We start from the raw sequence: 14149 nt of genomic DNA, 5'->3' as shown, positions 1-14149 counted from the left end.
CCTTGGCTTGCACTCACCGTGAACTTCATAAGTCGTGTAGGTGGTGAGTCCGCTGCACATAGAGAAGACATCTGATCCATAGGACCTGAGGTTGCTGACCAATCCATTGGTGACAAAGGTGATCTTCTTGGTAGCTCTTTCAACACCAAACTGGTTCTAAACAAAAAACAGAATTCAGCAGGATCAGTGCTGGGATGTGGTTGTGGCTGGGCACATTCCCTAGGGGAAAGGCTGAGCAATAGGGAGATGCTCTCTTGCATCCTAAATGGAAAGGGAGTCTGGCCCAGAACAGCAGCCATGCAAAGTTCTCAGCTGACCAATACATTTTGTATTGAATGACCTGCAAAGGTCTTTAAGGTCCTGACATGCCAAAAGAATTAAAGACCTCAGAGAACTGCTCAGAGAAAGTGTTTTCAGCAAGCTCCACAGCTCAATGTTCTCAGAGAAATCCAAAATCAGAAAAGGAATGTGTAACCCTTTTCTTCTTTCAGCAAAGCATTCCCATGGAAAATTCCCAAACCCACATACTGTTGAGAGAAAGAAAATCCAGCCACTTGTGATTGGATTGACCAACTCATCCTGTCCAGAAGGTAAAAGCACATGAAGAAATTTATCAATGGACTCCCAAGTCAAGGCACTGCTTCTCCTTGGGAACCTTACCTTGCTCCCTTCTGCCAGGTGCACCAGATTATTGAAGCTGAGCATCTCATTTCTGTTCATGACGGAAATGTAGCAGGCGTTCTGCTGAGTGACTTTGGTTGCAATGACGCCCTGTGAAATGAAATCATTGAGTACTTGGATTTCATTTTTTCATGTCCTGATATTGGAGAAAACCCTTTGTTAAAACTGAAGAGCACGCCAAGAGTTCCTACCTCAAATCATGCATTCAACAAGGTCAGAAGGAAACACGCCCCATCACTGGGACAGCTCTACCTGCTGCCAGTCTCCTCATTTGTTTTTTGAACAAGGCACCCATGCCACTCACCGTGTTGTAGTTCCAGATGGTTTTCCAGGACCCACTGATGCTCGTTTGCTCAATGATTGCCACACGCCATTGCCTGTTGATGGTCACGATTTGGGAGTTGCCACCAATGATGACGACATGTGTTTGGCTGCCCTGTGTGTTGTTGAAGATGCCACCTGGAATCTGCTGAGACTGAAAAGCCAAGGGAAAGCAGATATTTAGCCTTTGAAGAAAGGCAGTGATGTCCTCAGAGCATCTGAAACCCCCCTCCCATTTGGTTTAAGAAATGTAAGGCTCAGGTTTTCTCACCTGTCCATTGCCGTTGCCAGTGCAGTACTTGAGATCCACAACTCCCAGGACATAGAGCGTAAAACATGATCCCAGATTGGCTTGGACTCCTTGGGAAGCAAGAAAGGAAAAAACAAGACCCCATGAGCTGATGCCTGAGACCTGGGCTGCCATTGAAATCATCAGTCAGCTCTGACCTGAAGTACAGCTTGTGACACTTAGGGAGACAATTTATTGACTGGGCATTACAGGGGAGCTCAGTGTCACCTGAAACAATCTACACCCCAAAATTCAGCCTCCTTAAGCTTCCTGGGAAGGAGCTGAAAGGTTTTGCTTTGGGCCATTTATGGACATTTTGACTCCACCCTGTTCCAGTCCTGATCTGTCAAGATCCTGTACCCTGTGAAGAATTGCTAAGACTCCTGGTTTCTGCCTGAATCAAGGTGGGAGAACACCAATTATCCATTGGTCATTCCCCAAGGGAAACAAATGCCAGGTCTGTTACAATTCCTTGGCTTGCACTCACTGTGAACTTCATAAGTCGTGTAGGTGGTGAGTCCGCTGCACATAGAGAAGACATCTGATCCATAGGACCTGAGGTTGCTGACCAATCCATTGGTGACAAAGGTGATCTTCTTGGAAGCTCTTTCAACACCAAACTGGTTCTAAACAAAAAACAGAATTCAGCAGGATCAGTGCTGGGATGTGGTTGTGGCTGGGCACATTCCCCAAGGGAAAGCCTGAGGAACAGGGAGATGCTCTCTTGCATCCTAAATGGAAAGGGAGTCTGGCCAAGAGCAGCAGCCATGCAAAGTTCTGAGCTGACCAGTACAGTTTGGTATTGAAAAGCCTGTGAGGGACTTTAAGATCCTGGCATGCCAAAAGAATTAAGGACCTCATAGAGCTACTCAGAGAAAGTGTTTTCAGCAAGCTCCACAGCTCAATGTTCTCAGAGAAATCCAAAATCAGAAAAGGAATGTGTAACCCTTTTCTTCTTTCAGCAAAGCATTCCTATGGAAAATTCCCAAACCCACATACTGTTCAGAGAAAGAAAATCCAGCCACTTGTGACTGGATTGACCAACTCATCCTGTCCAGAAGGTAAAAGCACATGAAGAAATTTATCAATGGACTCCCAAGTCAAGGCACTGCTCCTCCTTGGGAACCTTACCTTGCTCCCTTCTGCCAGGTGCACCAGATTATTGAAGCTGAGCATCTCATTTCTGTTCATGACGGAAATGTAGCAGGCGTTCTGCTGAGTGACTTTGGTTGCAATGACGCCCTGTGAAATGAAATCATTGAGTACTTGGATTTCATTTTTTCATGTCCTGATATTGGAGAAAACCCTTTGTTAAAACTGAAGAGCACGCCAAGAGTTCCTACCCAAAATCGCGCATTCAACACGGTGAGAAGGAATCACGCCCCATCACTGGGACAGCTCTACCTGCTGCCAGTCTCCTCATTTGTTTTTTGAACAAGGCACCCATGCCACTCACCGTGTTGTAGTTCCAGATGGTTTTCCAGGACCCACTGAGGCTCGTTTGCTCAATGATTGCCACACGCCATTGCCTGTTGATGGTCACGATTTGGGAGTTGCCACCAATGATGACGACATGTGTTTGGCTGCCCTGTGTGTTGTTGAAGATGCCACCTGGAATCTGCTGAGACTGAAAAGCCAAGAGAAAGCAGATATTTAGCCTTTGAAGAAAGGCAGTGATGTCCCCAAAGCATCTGAAACCCCCCTCCCATTTGGTTTAAGAAATGTAAGGCTCAGGTTTTCTTACCTGTCCATTGCCATTGCCAGTGCAGTACTTGAGATCCACAACTCCCAGGACATAGAGCGTAAAACATGATCCCAGATTGGCTTGGACTCCTTGGGAAGCAAGAAAGGAAAAAACAAGACCCCATGAGCTGATGCCTGAGACCTGGGCTGCCATTGAAATCATCAGTCAGCTCTGACCTGAAGTACAACAGTTCTTAGGGAGACATTTTTATTGACTGGGTATTACAGGGGAGCTCAGTGTCACCTGAAACAATCTACACCCCAAAATTCAGCCTCCTTAAGCTTCCTGGGAAGGAGCTGAAAGGGTTTGCTTTGGGCCATTTATGGACATTTTGACTCCACCCTGTTCCAGTCCTGATCTGCAAAGATCCTGTACCCTGTGAAGAATTGCTAAGACCCCTGGTTTCTGCCTGAATCAAGGTGGGAGAACACCAATTATCCATTGGTCATTCCCTAAGGGAAACAAATGCCAGGTCTGTTACAATTCCTTGGCTTGCACTCACTGTGAACTTCATAAGTCGTGTAGGTGGTGAGTCCACTGCACATAGAGAAGACATCTGATCCATAGGACCTGAGGTTGCTGACCAATCCATTGGTGACAAAGGTGATCTTCTTGGAAGCTCTTTCAACACCAAACTGGTTCTAAACAAAAAACAGAATTCAGCAGGATCAGTGCTGGGATGTGGTTGTGGCTGGGCACATTCCCCAAGGGAAAGGCTGAGGAATAGGGAGATGCTCTCTTGCATCCTAAATGGAAAGGGAGTCTGGCCAAGAGCAGCAGCCATGCAAAGTTCTCAGCTGACCAATACATTTTGTATTGAATGACCTGCAAAGGTCTTTAAGGTCCTGACATGCCAAAAGAATTAAAGACCTCAGAGAACTACTCAGAGAAAGTGTTTTCAGCAAGCTCCACAGCTCAATGTTCTCAGAGAAATCCAAAATCAGAAAAGGAATGTGTAACCCTTTTCTTCTTTCAGCAAAGCATTCCCATGGAAAATTCCCAAACCCACATACTGTTGAGAGAAAGAAAATCCAGCCACTTGTGAGCAACTCATCCTGTCCAGAAGGTAAAAGCACATGAAGAAATTTATCAATGGACTCCCAAGTCAAGGCACTGCTCCTCCTTGGGAACCTTACCTTGCTCCCTTCTGCCAGGTGCACCAGATTATTGAAGCTGAGCATCTCATTTCTGTTCATGACGGAAATGTAGCAGGCGTTCTGCTGAGTGACTTTGGTTGCAATGACGCCCTGTGAAATGAAATCATTGAGTACTTGGATTTCATTTTTTCATGTCCTGATATTGGAGAAAACCCTTTGTTAAAACTGTAGAGCACGCCAAGAGTTCCTACCTCAAATCATGCATTCAACAAGGTCAGAAGGAAACACGCCCCATCACTGGGACAGCTCTACCTGCTGCCAGTCTCCTCATTTGTTTTTTGAACAAGGCACCTATGCCACTCACCGTGTTGTAGTTCCAGATGGTTTTCCAGGACCCACTGAGGCTCGTTTGCTCAATGATTGCCACACGCCATTGCCTGTTGATGGTCACAATTTGGGAGTTGCCACCAATGATGACGACATGTGTTTGGCTGCCCTGTGTGTTGTTGAAGATGCCACCTGGAATCTGCTGAGACTGAAAAGCCAAGAGAAAGCAGATATTTAGCCTTTGAAGAAAGGCAGTGATGTCCCCAAAGCATCTGAAACCCCCCTCCCATTTGGTTTAAGAAATGTAAGGCTCAGGTTTTCTTACCTGTCCATTGCCATTGCCAGTGCAGTACTTGAGATCCACAACTCCCAGGACATAGAGCGTAAAACATGATCCCAGATTGGCTTGGACTCCTTGGGAAGCAAGAAAGGAAAAAACAAGACCCCATGAGCTGATGCCTGAGACCTGGGCTGCCATTGAAATCATCAGTCAGCTCTGACCTGAAGTACAGCTTGTGACACTTAGGGAGACATTTTTATTGACTGGGCATACAGGGGAGCTCAGTGTCACCTGAAACAATCTACACCCCAAAATTCAGCCTCCTTAAGCTTCCTGGGAAGGAGCTGAAAGGGTTTGCTTTGGGCCATTTATGGACATTTTGACTCCACCCTGTTCCAGTCCTGATCTGCAAAGATCCTGTACCCTGTGAAGAATTGCTAAGACCCCTGGTTTCTGCCTGAATCAAGGTGGGAGAACACCAATTATCCATTGGTCATTCCCTAAGGGAAACAAATGCCAGGTCTGTTACAATTCCTTGGCTTGCACTCACCGTGAACTTCATAAGTCGTGTAGGTGGTGAGTCCGCTGCACATAGAGAAGACATCTGATCCATAGGACCTGAGGTTGCTGACCAATCCATTGGTGACAAAGGTGATCTTCTTGGTAGCTCTTTCAACACCAAACTGGTTCTAAACAAAAAACAGAATTCAGCAGGATCAGTGCTGGGATGTGGTTGTGGCTGGGCACATTCCCCAAGGGAAAGGCTGAGCAATAGGGAGATGCTCTCTTGCATCCTAAATGGAAAGGGAGTCTGGCCAAGAGCAGCAGCCATGCAAAGTTCTGAGCTGACCAGTACAGTTTGGTATTGAAAAGCCTGTGAGGGACTTTAAGATCCTGGCATGCCAAAAGAATTAAGGACCTCATAGAGCTGCTCAGAGAAAGTGTTTTCAGCAAGCTCCACAGCTCAATGTTCTCAGAGAAATCCGAAATCAGAAAAGGAATGTGTAACCCTTTTCTTCTTTCAGCAAAGCATTCCTATGGAAAATTCCCAAACCCACATACTGTTCAGAGAAAGAAAATCCAGCCACTTGTGACTGGATTGACCAACTCATCCTGTCCAGAAGGTAAAAGCACATGAAGAAATTTATCAATGGACTCCCAAGTCAAGGCACTGCTTCTCCTTGGGAACCTTACCTTGCTCCCTTCTGCCAGGTGCACCAGATTATTGAAGCTGAGCATCTCATTTCTGTTCATGACGGAAATGTAGCAGGCGTTCTGCTGAGTGACTTTGGTTGCAATGACGCCCTGTGAAATGAAATCATTGAGTACTTGGATTTCATTTTTTCATGTCCTGATATTGGAGAAAACCCTTTGTTAAAACTGAAGAGCACGCCAAGCGTTCCTACCTCAAATCACACATTCAACACGGTGAGAAGGAATCACGCCCCATCACTGGGACAGCTCTACCTGCTGCCAGACTCCTCATTTGTTTTTTGAACAAGGCACCCATGCCACTCACCGTGTTGTAGTTCCAGATGGTTTTCCAGGACCCACTGATGCTCGTTTGCTCAATGATTGCCACACGCCATTGCCTGTTGATGGTCACGATTTGGGAGTTGCCACCAATGATGACGACATGTGTTTGGCTGCCCTGTGTGTTGTTGAAGATGCCACCTGGAATCTGCTGAGACTGAAAAGCCAAGAGAAAGCAGATATTTAGCCTTTGAAGAAAGGCAGTGATGTCCCCAAAGCATCTGAAACCCCCCTCCCATTTGGTTGAAGAAATGTAAGGCTCAGGTTTTCTCACCTGTCCATTGCCATTGCCAGTGCAGTACTTGAGATCCACAACTCCCAGGACATAGAGGGTAAAACATGATCCCAGATTGGCTTGGACTCCTTGGGAAGCAAGAAAGGAAAAAACAAAACCCCATGAGCTGATGCCTGAGACCTGGGCTGCCATTGAAATCATCAGTCAGCTCTGACCTGAAGTACAGCTTGTGACACTTAGGGAGACATTTTTATTGACTGGGCATTACAGGGGAGCTCAGTGTCACCTGAAACAATCTACACCCCAAAATTCAGCCTCCTTAAGCTTCCTGGGAAGGAGCTGAAAGGTTTTGCTTTGGGCCATTTATGGACATTTTGACTCCACCCTGTTCCAGTCCTGATCTGCAAAGATCCTGTACCCTGTGAAGAATTGCTAAGACCCCTGGTTTCTGCCTGAATCAAGGTGGGAGAACACCAATTATCCATTGGTCATTCCCTAAGGGAAACAAATGCCAGGTCTGTTACAATTCCTTGGCTTGCACTCACTGTGAACTTCATAAGTCGTGTAGGTGGTGAGTCCGCTGCACATAGAGAAGACATCTGATCCATAGGACCTGAGGTTGCTGACCAATCCATTGGTGATAAAGGTGATCTTCTTGCTAGCTCTTTCAACACCAAACTGGTTCTAAACAAAAAACAGAATTCAGCAGGATCAGTGCTGGGATGTGGTTGTGGCTGGGCACATTCCCCAAGGGAAAGGCTGAGGAATAGGGAGATGCTCTCTTGCATCCTAAATGGAAAGGGAGTCTGGCCAAGAGCAGCAGCCATGCAAAGTTCTGAGCTGACCAGTACAGTTTGGTATTGAAAAGCCTGTGAGGGACTTTAAGATCCTGGCATGCCAAAAGAATTAAGGACCTCATAGAGCTACTCAGAGAAAGTGTTTTCAGCAAGCTCCACAGCTCAATGTTCTCAGAGAAATCCGAAATCAGAAAAGGAATGTGTAACCCTTTTCTTCTTTCAGCAAAGCATTCCTATGGAAAATTCCCAAACCCACATACTGTTCAGAGAAAGAAAATCCAGCCACTTGTGATTGGATTGACCAACTCATCCTGTCCAGAAGGTAAAAGCACATGAAGAAATTTATCAATGGACTCCCAAGTCAAGGCACTGCTCCTCCTTGGGAACCTTACCTTGCTCCCTTCTGCCAGGTGCACCAGATTATTGAAGCTGAGCATCTCATTTCTGTTCATGATGGAAATGTAGCAGGCGTTCTGCTGAGTGACTTTGGTTGCAATGACGCCCTGTGAAATGAAATCATTGAGTACTTGGATTTCATTTTTTCATGTCCTGATATTGGAGAAAACCCTTTGTTAAAACTGAAGAGCACGCCAAGAGTTCCTACCTCAAATCATGCATTCAACAAGGTCAGAAGGAAACACGCCCCATCACTGGGACAGCTCTACCTGCTGCCAGTCTCCTCATTTGTTTTTTGAACAAGGCACCCATGCCACTCACCGTGTTGTAGTTCCAGATGGTTTTCCAGGACCCACTGATGCTCGTTTGTTCAATGATTGCCACACGCCATTGCCTGTTGATGGTCACGATTTGGGAGTTGCCACCAATGATGACGACATGTGTTTGGCTGCCCTGTGTGTTGTTGAAGATGCCACCTGGAATCTGCTGAGACTGAAAAGCCAAGGGAAAGCAGATATTTAGCCTTTGAAGAAAGGCAGTGATGTCCTCAGAGCATCTGAAACCCCCCTCCCATTTGGTTGAAGAAATGTAAGGCTCAGGTTTTCTTACCTGTCCATTGCCGTTGCCAGTGCAGTACTTGAGATCCACAACTCCCAGGACATAGAGGGTAAAACATGATCCCAGATTGGCTTGGACTCCTTGGGAGGCAAGAAAGGAAGAAACAAAACCCCATGAGCTGATGCCTGAGACCTGGGCTGCCATTGAAATCATCAGTCAGCTCTGACCTGAAGTACAGCTTGTGACACTTAGGGAGACATTTTTATTGACTGGGCATTACAGGGGAGCTCAGTGTCACCTGAAACAATCTACACCCCAAAATTCAGCCTCCTTAAGCTTCCTGGGAAGGAGCTGAAAGGTTTTGCTTTGGGCCATTTATGGACATTTTGACTCCACCCTGTTCCAGTCCTGATCTGCAAAGATCCTGTACCCTGTGAAGAATTGCTAAGACCCCTGGTTTCTGCCTGAATCAAGGTGGGAGAACACCAATTATCCATTGGTCATTCCCTAAGGGAAACAAATGCCAGGTCTGTTACAATTCCTTGGCTTGCACTCACTGTGAACTTCATAAGTCGTGTAGGTGGTGAGTCCGCTGCACATAGAGAAGACATCTGATCCATAGGACCTGAGGTTGCTGACCAATCCATTGGTGACAAAGGTGATCTTCTTGGAAGCTCTTTCAACACCAAACTGGTTCTAAACAAAAAACAGAATTCAGCAGGATCAGTGCTGGGATGTGGTTGTGGCTGGGCACATTCCCCAAGGGAAAGCCTGAGGAATAGGGAGATGCTCTCTTGCATCCTAAATGGAAAGGGAGTCTGGCCAAGAGCAGCAGCCATGCAAAGTTCTGAGCTGACCAGTACAGTTTGGTATTGAAAAGCCTGGCGGGGACTTTAAGATCCTGGCATGCCAAAAGAATTAAGGACCTCATAGAGCTACTCAGAGAAAGTGTTTTCAGCAAGCTCCACAGCTCAATGTTCTCAGAGAAATCCGAAATCAGAAAAGGAATGTGTAACCCTTTTCTTCTTTCAGCAAAGCATTCCTATGGAAAATTCCCAAACCCACATACTGTTCAGAGAAAGAAAATCCAGCCACTTGTGACTGGATTGACCAACTCATCCTGTCCAGAAGGTAAAAGCACATGAAGAAATTTATCAATGGACTCCCAAGTCAAGGCACTGCTCCTCCTTGGGAACCTTACCTTGCTCCCTTCTGCCAGGTGCACCAGATTATTGAAGCTGAGCATCTCATTTCTGTTCATGACGGAAATGTAGCAGGCGTTCTGCTGAGTGACTTTGGTTGCAATGACGCCCTGTGAAATGAAATCATTGAGTACTTGGATTTCATTTTTTCATGTCCTGATATTGGAGAAAACCCTTTGTTAAAACTGAAGAGCACGCCAAGAGTTCCTACCTCAAATCATGCATTCAACAAATTCAGAAGGAAACACGCCCCATCACTGGGACAGCTCTACCTGCTGCCAGTCTCCTCATTTGTTTTTTGAACAAGGCACCCATGCCACTCACCGTGTTGTAGTTCCAGATGGTTTTCCAGGACCCACTGATGCTCGTTTGTTCAATGATTGCCACACGCCATTGCCTGTTGATGGTCACGATTTGGGAGTTGCCACCAATGATGACGACATGTGTTTGGCTGCCCTGTGTGTTGTTGAAGATGCCACCAGGAATCTGCTGAGAATGAAAAGCCAAGAGAAAGGAGATATTTAGCCTTTGAAGAAAGGCAGTGATGTCCTCAGAGCATCTGAAACCCCCCTCCCATTTGGTTGAAGAAATGTAAGGCTCAGGTTTTCTTACCTGTCCATTGCCATTGCCAGTGCAGTACTTGAGATCCACAACTCCCAGGACATAGAGGGTAAAACATGATCCCAGATTGGCTTGGACTCCTTGGGAAGCAAGAAAGGAAAAAACAAAACCCCATGAGCTGATGCCTGAGACCTGGGCTGCCATTGAAATCATCAGTCAGCTCTGACCTGAAGTACAACAGTTCTTAGGGAGACATTTTTATTGACTGGGCATTACAGGGGAGCTCAGTGTCACCTGAAACAATCTATGCCCCAAAATTCAGCCTCCTTAAGCTTCCTGGGAAGGAGCTGAAAGGTTTTGCTTTGGGTCATTTATGGGAATTGTGATTCCACTCTGTTCCAGTCCTGATTTTCCAAGATGCTGAACCTTTTCTACAATTGCTGAAGCCCCTGGTTTCTGCCTGAATCAAGGTGGGAGAACACCAATTATCCATTGGTCATTCCCTAAGGGAAACAAATGCCAGGTCTGTTACAATTCCTTGGCTTGCACTCACTGTGAACTTCATAAGTCGTGTAGGTGGTGAGTCCGCTGCACATAGAGAAGACATCTGATCCATAGGACCTGAGGTTGCTGACCAATCCATTGGTGACAAAGGTGATCTTCTTGGTAGGTCCTCCAAGACCAAACTGGTTCTAAACAAAAAACAGAATTCAGCAGGATCAGTGCTGGGATGTGGTTGTGGCTGGGCACATTCCCCAGGGGAAAGCCTGAGCAATAGGGAGATGCTCTCTTGCATCCCAAATGGAAAGGGAGTCTGGCCCAGAACAGCAGCCATGCAAAGTTCTGAGCTGACCAGTACAGTTTGGTATTGAAAAGCCTGTGAGGGACTTTAAGATCCTGGCATGCCAAAAGAATTAAGGACCTCATAGAGCTACTCAGAGAAAGTGTTTTCAGCAAGCTCCACAGCTCAATGTTCTCAGGGAATTTAGAACTCGGTAAGGTAATGTGCAACCCTTTTCCTCTTTCAGAAAAGCATTCCTCTGAAAAAATCCCAAGCACCATTAGTCTTCAGAGAAAGAAAATCCAGCCACTTGTGACCAACTCATCCTGTCCAGAAGGTAAAAGCACATGAAGAAATGGATCAATGAACTCCAGGGGCAGGACTCTGCTACTCCTTGGGAACCTTACCTTGCTCTCTTCAGCCAGGTGCACCAGATTATTGAAGCTGAGCATCTCATTTCTGTTCATGACGGAAATGTAGCAGGCGTTCTGCTGAGTGACTTTGGTTGCAATGATGCCCTGTAAAATAAAATTATTGAGCACTCTCATTTCCTTCTTTCAAGCCTTGGGATTGAAAAACCCCCCTTTGTTAAAAGAGGAATGATTGCTGGGATTTCCTACCCAAAATTTTGCACTCAAAGTGGTTCGAATAAGGAAACAAGCCCTGTGCCATGGGCCAGCTCTACCTGCAGCCAGTGTGTTGTGAACAAGGCACCCATGCCACTCACCGTGTTGTAGTTCCAGATGGTTTTCCAGGACCCACTGATGCTCGTTTGCTCAATGATTGCCACACGCCATTGCCTGTTGATGGTCACGATTTGGGAGTTGCCTCCAATGATGACGACATGTGTTTGGCTGCCCTGTGTGTTGTTGAAGATGCCACCTGGAATCTGCTGAGACTGAAAAGCCAAGGGAAAGAAGACATTTCATCTTTGAACGGAGACACTGATGGCCCCAAAGCTTCTGAAAAATCCCTGCTGCTATGGAACAAGTTCAACCCCCAGGAAGCCTCAATTTTTTCCAAAGGACCCAGAAGCTTTGGCAGTGGGCAGAGGCCCTAGAAATTCTTTTCATGGATTCAGTGATTCATTGCTGTGTCTGACAGCTGTCATCAGGCGGCTTTAAATGTTGATGCGTGCAAGAGCACTGGCCAGAGGAAATCCTTTCTCAAAGGTCTTGGATGAAAATCTCTGCTGGCCCATTGCTCTTTCACCATCTGCACCCTTAAAAAGGAACCTCTCAAAAGAGGAGATTCCAGGCAAGAAGGACAACAGGGCTGGCTTTGGCAGCAGCTCTGGAAACTCCAGCATTTAATACATGAAAAGGCAAGGGCTAAGGTTTTCTCACCGGGATATTGCCATTCCAGTTGCCATTGCCACCACAGTAATCCAGTTCCACAATTCTCAGAACATCCAGGGTAATGCATGATCCCAGATTCACCTGGGGTCCCTGCAAATCTGGAAAAGAAAAGACAAAACCGCATGAGCTGATGCCTAAGATATTGACTGACCTTCTACAGGAGGATGGTGGTGTTGCTCAGAGCCAGCCAGGTTCTGAAGAATTGCTGTTCTGGGAATGCTTGAGTTACATGAGGGACAGATTGTCTTGGAGTGCCTAAATAGCACTGGCTCTGTGGCTGAGCCCGGGATGCTCACCAAGACCTGCTCTTAAACACCCTTAGGGATTTCCTGTGCAGAAATTGGGGTTCTATTGCACTTTGTTCTGAGAGTCCCAATGGCTGGGCGTTACATGGTGAGGCTGCTGCCAATCCATGGGCCCAGTCACATGGGCTGTGACATTCTGGAAGAATCCTACCATGTGTTGTTCATTAACCCTGGGGAATGGGATCATTGCCCCAGGGGAAAACTTACAGGGGAGGAAACCACTTTGTTTAGCACAAGGCTTTGGTGCCTGCCTGGATCAACTCAGCAAGTTTTGATCTGAAGGACAGTAGTTCTTAGGACAACCCTTTTTCTTGTCTGGGTGTTTCAGGGCAGTGCAGAGTGAGCCAAAACACTGGGCCCAAATTTATACCCCATTAAGCTTGCTGGAGAGGAGCTGTAAGGGTTTAGTTTGGATCATTTATGGGGGTTGTGACCCCACCGTGTTCCAGTCTTGATCTGCCAAGGTGCCAAACCCTTTGTACAACTGCTGAAGCCCTTGGTTTCTGTCTGGCCCAAAGTGGAAGAGCAGCATCTGTGCCTTTGTCATGCCCCAGGAGACAAAAAGGCCAGGTCAGTAACACTCAGAATTGCCATGCTTGCACTCACTGTGAACTTCGGTAGCCATGTAGGTGGTGAGTCCACTGCACATAGCTGAGATTTCTATTCCATAGGAGCTGACGTTGTTGACCAGTCCATTGGTGACAAAGGTGATCTTCTTGCTAGGTCTTCCAAGACCCATCTGGTTCTAAACAACAAATACCAACATTCAGCAAGATAATACAGAATAATGTAACTGCATAATATTACTAAAAGTCTCAGCAATAAAATGCCTTATTATTTACCCATTGGTTAAGAGGGCTTTTAAAATAGTCTTAGACAAAAAAAATAAATATCAACTACAGTAAGACAGTTTGAATCTTACCCCATTCTGTGAAGCCATGTGGGCCAGACTCTCAAAGCTGGGCATCTCATTTCTGTTCATGACAGAAATGTAGCAGGTGTTCTGTTGCACCAATTTGGTTGCAATGATGCCCTGTAAGAAAAAAATATTAATCACTTGCAATTCAGTTTTTCAAGTCTTGGGACTGGAGAAAACCCTTTGTTAAAACAGGAACAAATGCCAAGGGTTGCTGCCCCAGATCATGGGCTCCAAATGTACAGAATAAAGAAACAATCCCCATTCCTGGGCCAGCTCTACCAGGAGCCAGTGTCCTCACGTGCTTTGTGAACAAGCCTCCTCCCTGCCACTCACCGTGTTGTAGTTCCAGACGGTTTTCCATGAGAACTGGTTGCTCCTTTGTTCAATAACCACCACACGTGTCAGACTACTGAGAGTCAGATTTTGGAAAACACCACCAACAGAGACCTGGCAGTTGTTGCCCGACTGCTGAGACTGAAAAGCCAAGGGGAAAATGTTTAGTCTGAAGGGAGGCAATGATGTCCCCACAGTGTTAGAAAAATCCCTGCTACATTGGAAGGACTGCTCTCTGCTAAGTGCCATCACAATCTGTGATTGGCCACTAGTGATGGGGACCTCGGTTTCTACCCCAAGGATGACTTGATGATTTTCAATTATTTGCTGAGACTCAATTAAAAAATGAGACATTTTTAGATTTTCAAGATAGTCAGTGATCTCCTAAAATTTTAACAAAAGTCTTTGCTAGACTAGAATAAGTTCTACCAC

The sequence above is a fragment of the Zonotrichia albicollis genome, chromosome 26 (assembly GCF_047830755.1).
Source record: "Zonotrichia albicollis isolate bZonAlb1 chromosome 26, bZonAlb1.hap1, whole genome shotgun sequence".
Taxonomy (NCBI): domain Eukaryota; kingdom Metazoa; phylum Chordata; class Aves; order Passeriformes; family Passerellidae; genus Zonotrichia; species Zonotrichia albicollis.
The sequence above is the reverse complement of the archived record's forward strand: the minus strand, read 5'-3'. Positions refer to the sequence as shown.